This window comes from Catharus ustulatus, chromosome 8 (assembly GCF_009819885.2).
Source record: "Catharus ustulatus isolate bCatUst1 chromosome 8, bCatUst1.pri.v2, whole genome shotgun sequence".
NCBI classification, from domain to species: domain Eukaryota; kingdom Metazoa; phylum Chordata; class Aves; order Passeriformes; family Turdidae; genus Catharus; species Catharus ustulatus.
The window spans coordinates 13,811,528-13,823,625 of NC_046228.1; the positions used below are offsets into that span (position 1 = coordinate 13,811,528).

At 38.6% G+C, this 12,098-nt stretch overlaps 1 protein-coding gene across 5 annotated transcripts in view; it reads left to right on the forward strand.

The window, feature by feature from the left end:
• Positions 1 to 12,098, forward strand: part of LCOR (ligand dependent nuclear receptor corepressor) — a 90,161-nt gene that overhangs the window by 13,277 nt on the left and 64,786 nt on the right. Inside the window, exon 1 of one of the 5 annotated variants that reach the window (XM_033065896.1) lies at positions 3,637 to 3,655. The exons of the other annotated variants lie outside the window; for them this stretch is intronic. The gene's annotated coding sequence lies outside the window, so the exon portion shown is untranslated. Of the gene's footprint in view, positions 1 to 3,636; positions 3,656 to 12,098 lie in introns of those variants that run through there. 5 annotated transcript variants of the gene reach the window in all.

Sequence of the window (12,098 nt, forward strand, 5' to 3'; positions counted from 1 at the left end):
ATGAGTGGGATCAGCTCTTCCAGTGGAGAGGTGGATTTATCGTGGATTAAAGTGCCAGGTGATCAGTAATCATAGCTTCAAAACATTGAAGACATGCGGTAGAATGAACTTCCCTGTTACAGTAACCTTCAGTCTGCAGTAATCTGTCTTCTAGTGACTTGGGATAAGTGAATTGTGGAATTTTATGTTTTCTTACTCTGCTTTCTGTAGTTAATAATTTTTGTGCGTATTATGCAATGTATTTTGTAGTCATACATTTTGCATGCACATGCATTTTACTGCTGTTTAATTTTTATCACCCTCCTTTATTGCACGTGAGTTAGGCAAGCCTCATTCTACTCCTGATGCTGCCTTGCTAGTCAATGTGCCTCAAGCTGCAATAAGTCTTGAGTAGATAAAGATCTTTATCCAATATGTTTATTTTTCATAAAATTAACAGGAAGTTACAGAAAAACTGATGCTGTAATGGGGACAATTAGGGTCATCACTAGTTAGCAAAAAGTGGTTTTCAGGGATGAAATCAGCTGAATCTATTTTTCTATCCCCTAGTAGTCATTCTCATAGGTATTTCCTTGCTCTGTTCCTATGACTAATGGTAGTCTAAATTCTCCTTTCGAACTAGAGTCAACACACTTTCAAATGTCGGCCTAAAGAAAGGGATTCTTTCTTTGGGTAATCTGCGTATTTGGGCTTTAACAAAATGGCAACAATCTCTTCTAGGGTACCTTACACCTTAGGTTTATGATGCTAACTGGGGAGATGGGCCAGTGCTGAAACAGCTTGTCTGGGGTCAGTGTTCTCCCAAAGAGCTGGTTTCTAGCCATGGCAGCCTCCTGAACCTCAACCCCTCAACACACTAGACTTTAAAGCGTTCTTGGTCTAGTGCACTATCTTCCATTTTCAGTGAAAACAGTCCCTACCTCAGAGGGATGCGTAGGTTTGGACTGGGATTTTCATGTGGTCAGCCAGTCAGGATGCATATTCAGCATGACTGCTGCTTTAGGGATTTTGTGTTGAGACAAAGTTTAAAGTTGTCATAGGGCTTCCAAGCAGGCGTCATTAGGGAAAAAAGCAGGTAGAACTAAGGACAGTTAGCACTTGTGCCAAGTTCATCTGAGTTTCATCAGCCAGCAGCTCCAGATGGCTGACCAAGCTGCATTCATGAGACAGAACTGGAGTGAGAGCCACTCCCAGGTAACACCTGTCTGCTCATTCAGCAGTCGGTCCCTTTGCCTTCCACACTGAGCTATGTGATCTGTGCTGGCCTCTCCTGCAGGAGCATGTCTGTCCTGCTCCTGTGTGTCTCACCTGTTCTCTGCAGCACAGTGTGCCAAAACCTATGGACCACGGAGTATTGTTAACTCCATCTCCTTTCTTTTCTAATAGGCCTTGATTTTCCAGTGTCTTCACTGTAACATGCATGTCTTATGGTTTTCACTTGCAAGGAGTCCAGTGCAGTTACACATCTGACAAATGGAAGTAATTGCATGCTGTTCTTTAATTTTTAGGCAGCAGCTACGCTTCTACTTCTGAAAAGAGGTTTTCTGTAATTTGCTGGCTATGCTTTTCATGATGGCATTGTAAAGTGGCAACACAAAGAGTTGCCTTAAGCACTTTTGCCCTTACTCAAATCGGGATTCTGGGCTAGTTAAACCTTTGTCTTAACTCTGAACAGCCATTCTCATGCAAGGTGAACTTGTTACTTAAGTTACTGCTTAAAAAAGAGTGAAGTGAGGGGTGTGTGTGCAAAACCACTTATCTTTTCTGCAGTCTCATGAACTTCTACTGGTGTAACTGATGCAGTGTGGGAGTAGGAATGACTGATGGAGTAGAGAAGGGAAAGGGCTGCAAAACTTGCTGTTGCTGCTGCTCAGGAGACTGTACTTTGAATCTGCAGGATGCTGTGAATCTTGCCTCATGCTAACACTGATCTTTTAAAAGGGGCAAAATAATACAGAGATACTTTGCCAGTGTCCTCTGGTGCAAAAAGCAGAGATTAGTTTTTGTTACATCTGAAGCTTTACATCTTCCTGAGATGCACTGAGTTGTTCAATGAGATTGTGATTCTTCATTCTGTACTGACTTTATAGTTTGAAGTAATTTAAAACCCGAGCTGTGTTTCATGTGCCTTTGGCTTAAGGGATACCTGGCAACTTGTTGCTTAAATCTCCATTGAAATATGCAGGGCTAGCCAGTTTCTGTCAAAGATGAGGCAAACTGGTAGCAGCTGTTTTGTTCTTGCCATCACACCATAAGCAGCAGCTGAAAATGTACATAGGATGACTTATTTCAGAAATCACATATCTTAGCAGTTGTCAAGAGGAGGGAAAACCTTTAGTCTCCTGTTTGCATGTGATAATGGGATGCATAAACTGGAGCTTGAGTCTCCATGCTGGACCTTCTAATATTCAGCAACATGATAGACAGAAAGATGGCTTCTGGTAAAATGTTGGACCTTATGCTTTGGGGTGGGTTATTTTTTGTTTCGGTTTTTTTTTTTTTTTTGTCTGTGGACTGCCATGAGTATGAAACATCTACATGGTTGCCTCATGGAACCCTTGTTACCAAGAGAAACAAATACGATAAAATTAGCTTATTCTGTTAATTTGGGAATGAATCAAAATAAATGGTTCTTAGTTTGTGCCTAGAAGTACTTCTTTGAAACAACGGCTTGACAATACTTCAAGATGTGTACTGGTTACTGTAACTTCTACATTTACATTTGTCTGCTGTGGGTGGGGATCTTCTTGCAGCATTTCTAAAGGCAGAGTCCGTGCTTTCCTCCTGTTATCTTTGCTATTAAAGCTGGATAGTGCAGACACCCGCCTTGATGAATGAGTGGATGTCATTCTTGGGAAAAGTAAATTTAAGGCAAAAAGGAAATAGTGAAGGATTTTTAAAAAAAAATCTTTCTTTTTAGTAGTTGAACTAGCTGTTTTGGTTTCTTTTCTCAAGGACCACAGGAATAAATCTGAACAATGCAAGGTTGAGTTGCACCTGTAAAAATGGATTCGTTTTCTTAGCTTCCTCCTGTTCTGCACAAAGCCACAAGCAGCAGAAGTACTGGAAGAGCCTGCTGCGTAGGCTTATGCTAACCGTATGTTAACTTTGCTTAAAAAAAATTAAACCCTACCTCCTGCAGAACTTGATTTGCCATTGAGAAGAGCTTTCCACTTGCTGGGCGTGAAGGGGAATTTTTCAGTCCCTGGCAATTGTGTGGAGAGATGGCTATTGTTATTGGCTCAAAGACTGTAGAAAGAACTTTAATTTCCCTGCTCTGTTTGGTGCCTCTGCAACTCCAGACTGTCTTTCAATGCAAATATTTAGCTGACTGTCCACTGTTGCTGCTTCTAGGTTCCTTTCATTTTGCATTTTCTTCTGCTATCCTTGTGGTTTTACATTGAGTGTTTGGAGTTATTTTTCATGAGATGTTTTTGTTTCCAAAGTAATTTTATTTTTTCTCTGGGTCATTTATGTATTTGTCTTCACTAATGTTTGCAACATCTCCGAACATAGTATCCTCTGTGAATTTAACTAACGTGCTGTTTACCCTTTCTTCCAGATCCAGTTTCTGATCCTACTTCCACATTTGGGAGTATGCAAGGGACAAACACATCTCTTTGCGTAGCTTGACTGGATATCCCAAGACTAGGATGTTAGTATATTTAAACATTTTTTTTGCATTAAAATGTTGCCAGTATCTTAATTGCACATAGACTATTATTTCTTAAATGTAATTAACTTTATTGGCGTTATGCATATTCAGAAGCCTGCTGGTAGGAGCATTCTGCAATCTGACTACTGCTTATTGGTGACTTTAAAATGGGTGCAGGAGTAAAAAGAATTTCAGGGTTGCTTTTTAAATGAGCTTATTTAGTGTTAGAGCTTTAGCACTCGTTCTTGAAAATGTTGGCTCTTTGTGTAATAAGATTAACTGTAGGTTAATCCATGAACATATAAAATCTTTAGACTATGTTCAAGATAGTTATGAAAGACCATTTCAGACTTCTGAACGCGTGAAGAGAGATTTTTAAATACTTGAAATAGTCAAATATCTGTAGAAATATTTGCTTCAAATAAGCGTTAACAAAACTCCAAATTGCACACTGAAGTCTTCTTTGATTCCCTGCATTGTAGGTCATATTATTATTCTGGGACTCATAAGGAACCAGTTGTCTGGAAGAGTAAACCCTGTGCTAAGCTATTTTTGCAAATTTGATAATGCAGCTTCCTTAAAAATGTATTTTGTGATTGTATCACTATTGCAAAATGAGGTATTGCATGTTTTCTGTTATGTAAGTAATTGTATGGAAGTAATTAGCAGTTCAAAGACAAAGTCAGCATTAAACTGTGTGCTATTTTGAAAAATGTTGGGTTTTTGACTTGGCTACTCTTGGAGTGTTCCATGTGTTCAACTACTACTGTATTTAATTTAATTACTTACTGAACACTAATATTAGCAAGTATTTAAAATACTGAAGTGACAAGGGTACTAAATGCCGTGTTCATTGAAGAACTGTGGATTTTGTAGGTTCCTTTCTGGCCTTAGTTTTCCAGTGTGCTTCTGTTCTTTCTCCCCTGTAAATGAAAGGCACCTTCTCTTCATGTGGTTTGAATTTCTTTTGTTAAAACTGCTGCTGACCTTCTTGACTATGGTTTTAAAGTGATTAGGTATAGTTTCTCTGCTTGGATTTTAATTGGTACTGTTCAGCTCTGTACATAGGTAATAAATCAAGGTAAAATTCTTTAGCTTGGCTACTTTGGCAAAAGACAAACTAGTGCAAGTTGTTCTGCACCACTTGGCTATATTTGAAACAATTTTCACAGTAGTTAGGATATAAAATTGACAATAGTGGGAAGCAGGGCACTCACATGAAGTAGTTATTAATGCTTCTTGCACACAAAGTCATCAGTAATTTACTGTTCCCTCTTTATGCCGTACTTTGTTCATTACTTGTGCATGATAGTCTTTTTCTTTTAGAGAAACTTGTGTATGAAGAATTCTGTAGGGAAAAAAATACCTTAAGGGAAGATACTTACAAGGTGTCATAGACATCAACAAACTTTGAATAGTTGTTAGTGCTACTGTAGACTTTTAATCCCTTAGCATCAGATGATTAGGGTGTAACCTGCAGAAACTCAATTTACATCAAATTCCTTTGCTGTTTATATGGATGTACTTCTGTCAGTTCCTAGCTGTGGATTAGGAAATCCATTTCTGAGATTCTGCTCTGAAATTAAGAAGTTGCAAAATGAATTAAGAAGTTGCAAAAAGAGCTACTTGGAATGCAGGTGGACAGTGATACTGATCTTAAAAGCTGAAGCTTCTAGTGAAGCAGCACTCAAAATTGTGAGTTTTCTTATAAAGACTGTACCATATACTTCAGTCTCTGATGAATTTAGCAATACTACAGAGTGAGAAAGCTTGAGAAGACTTGTGTATAGGTTACTGGGAAATTTTAATTCTGGTTTGAAACAAAGGACCAACTTCTGATTTGGAAGGCTGATGTTTCTTCACTTAGCATCAAAGAATTGGTTTCAGATCTTCTGATCATCTTAGTGATCATAGTGACTTCATTCTTTAAAAAGATCTGAGACAGGTCTAGCAGGTTTACTAAGACCTTTTATTGAAATACTAACTGTAAAATTAGAGCAAGACTGGGTGTTGTAGAAGTCTTACCTTCAGATGTTTTGTCTTTGTAACAGTTTGATGTTCTTGACTAGAAACTTTTAATTTGTTTAACTGTTAGTATGTGTCTGAGATTCTGCTGCAACACAGTGACATTGAGAAACTTAGTGTGCAGAAAGTATGGGACTGCTATCTTCTCTCAAGTTCAGGTCACAATGATGCTTTGAAGCAAAGAACTTCAACTAGATTGAAAACAAATGTGTGAGGGTGTAGGGTGGCCTCAGCACCTCAGCACAGTAGTGTGGATTAAACATTTGACTAAAGAAGGCCAATAATATGTACCATGTTTCAGGAATTCCGGAAGGTCTGGAATAAATGAGATGGAGAAGACAACAGTGTCAAAAAGCTGCACATAACTGCTTGGTTTGAGGAAGACTTAAAGATGTTAGGAACTGAAATTGTGATGTATATGACTCAGTTAAGTGCACTATAAGCTGTTAAATATGCCATTAGACATCAAATTCACTGTAGCTATCCAGAAAAGATATTTGGGAATAACTTTGAAATCCTGAATGGCCATCATGAAATCTGTGTTCTCTCTCATGTTACTTTTGCATCAGCCGAATCCCAAGGGATCTTTTCTGGCTATGATCTTCGGTTCTGATCCAGTAATTACTTCAGATACCTGTCTTTAATCTGTATGAGGGAAAGGCAGTCTGAGAGAGCAGACAAGTAAGTTGGACAGATCTTGATTTCTGCAGTGTTGTTTAAGATTTCCCTCCTGGTCCTGCCACTTGTTCCTGCTGATGTGACTGGACTAGGCCAGGAAACTGTTCCAATCTAGAAATAAGGCAAGCAAAAATTATTTTTTTTTTAAATCTTCTCTATGTTCTTAAATAGTAAGATATATTGCCAGTCAAAAGTGTGATTATAAAGGCTGGTGGTTAAGCAGGCTGAGCTTAGCTTAAAGAATTGGTGATGTGTGTCTGAGGCTAAAAGATTATTAAGACTCCAAGAGCTGTGACATGACATGATGGTAGATGTTGTGACATCAAAAGCGAGAGAGAGATTTATCAGTCACTTGCTCTTTGGGAAAATTTCAGTAAACACTAAAGATCAGGCTTTTTAGTAGCTATTTACTGTGGGTTTCTTGCATCAGAGTCTGGTTATTTTTTTTAGAAAAGGTTTACTGTTCCTCATCTACACTGAGTAATGTTCCATCACATCTGGCAATTTCAGTTCCCGCAGTTAATTTCAGTACCAAATTGTTTTTGTGCTGTAATATTTTGTTACAAAGTTGTCAGCAGCAGTGCTTATGCTTTTCTGTTTCCAGAGGAGTATCAGGGCTTGCAGTTTCTTTAGTGCATAGACATGACCTGAGGTGTGACTGAAGGATAACTAAGAATATTTCTGTTGGTATTTGGTTCTGTTGGCACAAGAATAACAACAGTAATACAGCTGTATCTTCCTTGCTGTATGCAAGAGTTGTCATGTGCTTACTTTGTACCTTTGTATTCTTAATACTACTACTGTGCAAACAGCCATAAAGCTGGAGAGGATTGTTAGGCTTAGTTTTGCTTCCTTAGGCTTTGCACCTTGTGTTGTAGGCTCATGGAATAGTACCTCTCTTGATGTGTAGTTGCAAGTGTGACTTCAGTGATGACAATTAGTCACTATAGCCTGCCCTGTAGCTGATATGAATTCTGTGTCTTTCAGTGTGAAGATACTCCTCTGTGTGTGTAGATTTGTTTTCGGGTTTTTTGTTTAAGGTATATAATTGGTGACCCCCTGCCCTACTTTCATTTTCCCTTTCATTTTTGTGTAGCTGCCTGTATCACCTTCTGATTTCACCCTGATCGTCCTTCCTTTTGAGAGAGAACTGAGCTGTCCATCTGACAAGTCTAAGAATACTTTTCCAGAATTTCTGGGAAACTTCAAAACATCACGTGTACTTCATATTCACTGTAGTCATGATTCAGCTTTCTTTCCATGATCCAGAGCTTTCTTTGTTTTTGTTAGCTTTTTAATTAGAATTTAGATATACTCGCTGGTGTAGTGAAACAATCGCTTGACTTAATAAAGTGTCTTTGCATGCCATAAGATTTTTCAGGATGCTGTGAGCTAGCTGGAGTCAAGGTTCATTCAAGTGATGCTCATTGAGGTAATTATGTAATGGCTTATTGTGGAGGTTTATTTTACACCAGACAGACTTATAATCACAAATAACAGAGTGAAAATGCTCTTGGCAATTTGTACTTTACAGGTAAGCTCAGTATATTCACCTCTCAACTCAGAAATGTTCAATTGTTTTCATGGGTCTATTCATTGAAGGTCATCATATTTTCAATGGTTGGTGATATAATTATGTTTAGTTTCCTAAACAGAATCATGTTTTCATTCCCATTTGTGAATTACTGTATAGATCTGAAAAATCTCTGTAGAGATGGTGAAAGGGATATCTATAACTTGAGAGCTGAAAAAAAAGGATTATGTATTAATTCAGTAATGAATCATGGTATAAATGACCTCTTGTGGTAAAGAAGTTGAAACTGAGTCACACTCCAGGAGTTCTCTAGATCTGTGGTTTGGTAGATGCTTTTTCTGGTGGCAGTCCTTGTTTAAGTGGATTCAGCAGCTTGTACCTACCCTTTCTGGGCTGATTTTCAGCTTTGAATTGTTTCAGTTAATGTGATTTCAGTAGGTGACTCTGTTGCAGACAGGGAACAAATCAGGCCAGACTGAATTGCTGAGGGAAGGCAACCCTCTTCCAACAGGACAGTTGTGGAGTATGAAATACAGCTTATACCTGAGTTCAGCTCATCCTGTAATGCTTCTGCACTATGCCAGTATCTCTTGAGGTTGGGGTGAAAGCCACTGGTGTCCTGTGCTTTCACAGAGACAGCTTCCGTGGGAGAAGAAGGGTTCTTCTGTGGTTTAGACTGACTTGGACTTCTGCTATACCTGCTTGTGGCAAGTTGTTCCTGATAGCACACCTGGCCTTTGCTGATCTGTGATATGAGTGTTACTGTGGCCATGAAATAAAGTGGAGCAGTGAATTGATGCTGCTGGAAATTCTATCTTTTTCTGTGGGAGGCATTTTCCAGAAAGATCAATTCCATCTACTGCAAGGCTGTTCTTAAGTTTGTGCCTTAGGAACTTGGCATATGGGGGATAATCAGTGGTAGTTAATGAATGCCACTTTGCCTTGGGAGTGAAGCATTAATGGTTGTCTCCAATGGGAAAAAAAGTTTCAAAATTCTTATTTTGCTACAATAAGTAATGCAACACAGTTAGAAAGTGAAAAAAATAGTCTCAAGTTTAAGAAATGTTTGGACCTCTATATTTTGGTCAATGCTGATTTGTGCTAGTGTTGATCGTTTGTAAACTTCCTAGCTGGCCCTTACAGTTTCTTATCAGTGAAAGTTGTACCTGGTTGCCTGCTGGAACTCCATACCTGGAGGTTGAACAAGTAAGAGCACTTCGAACTGAGATACTGAAAAGCAAATCCCAGTTCAATTTTTATTGTTAAAATTTGTTTGGATTTTAATTTATTTAATTTTTTTTTTTAAATTTGGATCCTATTCTACCATTAAATAAAACCTGTGTTTTTTAAGGATGCATAAAAAGTTGGTAGTTGCTGAAACTCTTCTGTTGTAGTTCTTTGTCATTTTGTACTGTCTATATTTTCTGGTTTATTTTCTAAAGTAATAAAATGCAAGTGTTTACATGAGAAGATTCCAGTTGCATCTTGTATTAGTGGTGACTGGCTGTGAACGAAACCAGATAGTCATACAATAAACCTCCTGATCTTGAGGTAAAATGTAAAACAGAAACCTACAACCCCTGACTTGAACAACTAGCCATATTAGTGGTGCAGTATCTGCCAATTGGAGGGTCCTTTCACCCCTGCAAATCCAGATGAAGATTGCAACTCATCCTGCCAGAACAATTGCTGTTTCTCGAGGGGATCTTGAGGCAGCCATTGCTATGTCCTTAGCTTTTCTTGAATTCTGCTTCTGAGACTTTTGATTGGAGATAAAAAGTTTGCATGCCTTTGTGTAATTCTCTTCTTGGTACCAGATCAGACACACAAAAATACTCCTCGTGGGAGGGAAGCAGGAGATGATCCATATTTTGCTGTACTCTGCACTCTGGCAACAAGCTTTATAGCTTGTCACTTTTGGTTTTTTGGGGTTGAGTTTTCAGCTGTAATCAGTGAGATAACCTGCCAGTTAGACTGCTCACACTGGATGGAGAGTCCCCTGTTTCCATTTCTTACACAAGCCTGGTAATTTGCTTTGTTTTTCTGCTCTTTCTTGTAAAGCAGAGAGATCTCCCTTCTTCTATGGTATTTGCAGGACACTTTTCTGCAGTGAAGGCAAGTGCATTGCAGCTCTGTAGTTCTGATATGTAGCTGTTATGCTGTCATATTTAGCTCGTTAAATTTTAAATGCCTTGCTGTGAATTTGGATTGTATCAGAGAAAATGTTCTTAGACTTGGTTCTCAGAGGAAAAGGAATAGCTTGGTTGAGAGGGATGCTTGGAGAGCTGAGTGAGGATGGTCTGTTGCAGCTGTTTTATTACAATTACGAACTAGTAGTAAAATTTGAGTTACTCCTGCAGGATGGATGGTCAGTCAGACAGAAGTGCAAGAAGCATTTCTATCAACAGTTCTTGTAGTTTTTTGCTGCTTTTTGGATTTTTCAGTTTACTGCTGTGGTAAGTTACTGTAACAGTGAAGGAGTGGCTGTTTGGCAGAATATGCACTTGTTGGCTTCTCCATTGCTTCAAATGAAGCTTATCTACTGGAGATGCTGTTCCACAGTGAATAAAGCACTACTCTAAGGCCAAAGAATTCTTGTTCTCTTGAGCTCCAACGGCCTGATTAGGGACCTCAGCACATGATATATTCTGTATTCTGTCTTGAGAACAGAAGGTGTTTTGGTGCAGAAAGGTACAGAAGAGCTGTGTGTTGCTATACAGAACTTGGATATACCTATTCTTTTGAACAGTGCCTGTCTTAACATCCTTAGTTCTTTTCTTCTGTATGCATATGTCTGTATACTCTTGTAGAACCAGGTTGACATTTAAGGTCCCCAGAATCCTCTGAAGCAGGAATGTCTGCAGTAAGTCCCTGAACAGTGCAATTTCATTAACGAGAATGGGGAAGCATGAAATTTGAAAAATTGGTTGAGATGCACAGCTTTTTCTTTGTTCCTCAAGAAGCTGAAGCAAAGTTGATTGAACTCCAGCTGTAGTTGGAGTCCTTAATTGGTCTCCATCCAGATAACGAGATCTCTCTTCATAGGTGGATGGGAGTTTCTTTTATTTTGTTGCATGAATAAAAGAATATTCATAACTTATAATTATATGCATGTCATGAGACTTAGTGTATATTAATAACTGTCCTGTGACTTTTTTCCCCCTCCCTTGTTGCTTGGTCCTGCTTTTCTATTAAGATGCCTGTGACTGAAACATTTAAGTTTAATAGATTTTTGTCCTGAAAGAGACAGAATTCCCATGTTACATGTAGACTGTAGGATTTTTCTGAATTAATTCCTGCTTCAAATCCCATAGCTGTGGATAAATATAACCAGTCTTGACCAGAAAATCTAGGTATGAGAAATCCAATAAAAACCTGGTGTGATGGTAGTGGCTCTTGCTTCATACTAGTTAATGAGACTCTGAACATGATGAATCAAAATACTGGGGGAGAGGGAAAGGGAAATAGATCTCAGCAACCAGCCCATGCTTTCCTAAATAACACCTCCAGAATCTTAGAGTAAGGAAAATTATGATCCAGTCCTAGAGTGCACATCTTGTGTCTTCAAGTGGACTCTTGTAAAATTAAAGAGAAAGTGTCTTATGTCTGGCTGAGTTTGATCAGCTTACAGTTTCAGCTGCTCGATCTGGTATGTCTTTGAGAAGCTGTTTTTCCTGTTGCTAGATGTGTGATTTGTGGCTTTCTCCATTCCCCCTACCCCCCTTTCCAAGGAGTGTTTAATTGCATTTGCTTTGGTAAGCAGCCTCTGTGACCTGGGCCTTTTGTTAATTGCTGCTCTTCCTGTCTTTGTAGCTCCAGCAAATTTAGTGACTGCTTTCTTCCAAGTCACTGACTAGGACTGAAATGGCAAATGGCACAGGGCCAAGAGCCAGTACCTGATGGACCTTGCTACCAGTAGTTTCTCATTGCCACCAATATTTCAAGAGCTGTCACTTAATTGATTTTTAATGTTTTGTATTTATTTGACTGATTTTTTTTTTTCTTAGTTTTTTTAATGTTGCTTTTTAAAAATTTCTGGGTTTAGTCAAGATGTGTCAGGCCAGCCCAGAAGTCTAAAAATATTATATCAAAGCTGTTGTTAATTAAAATTTTAGTTTTGTAAGACTCTTAATAAGAATTTCTGTCAACCCATGTTGATTGACACAATTTTTGCTATCAATTCCGGAGAAACTGTTCATTAGTTTT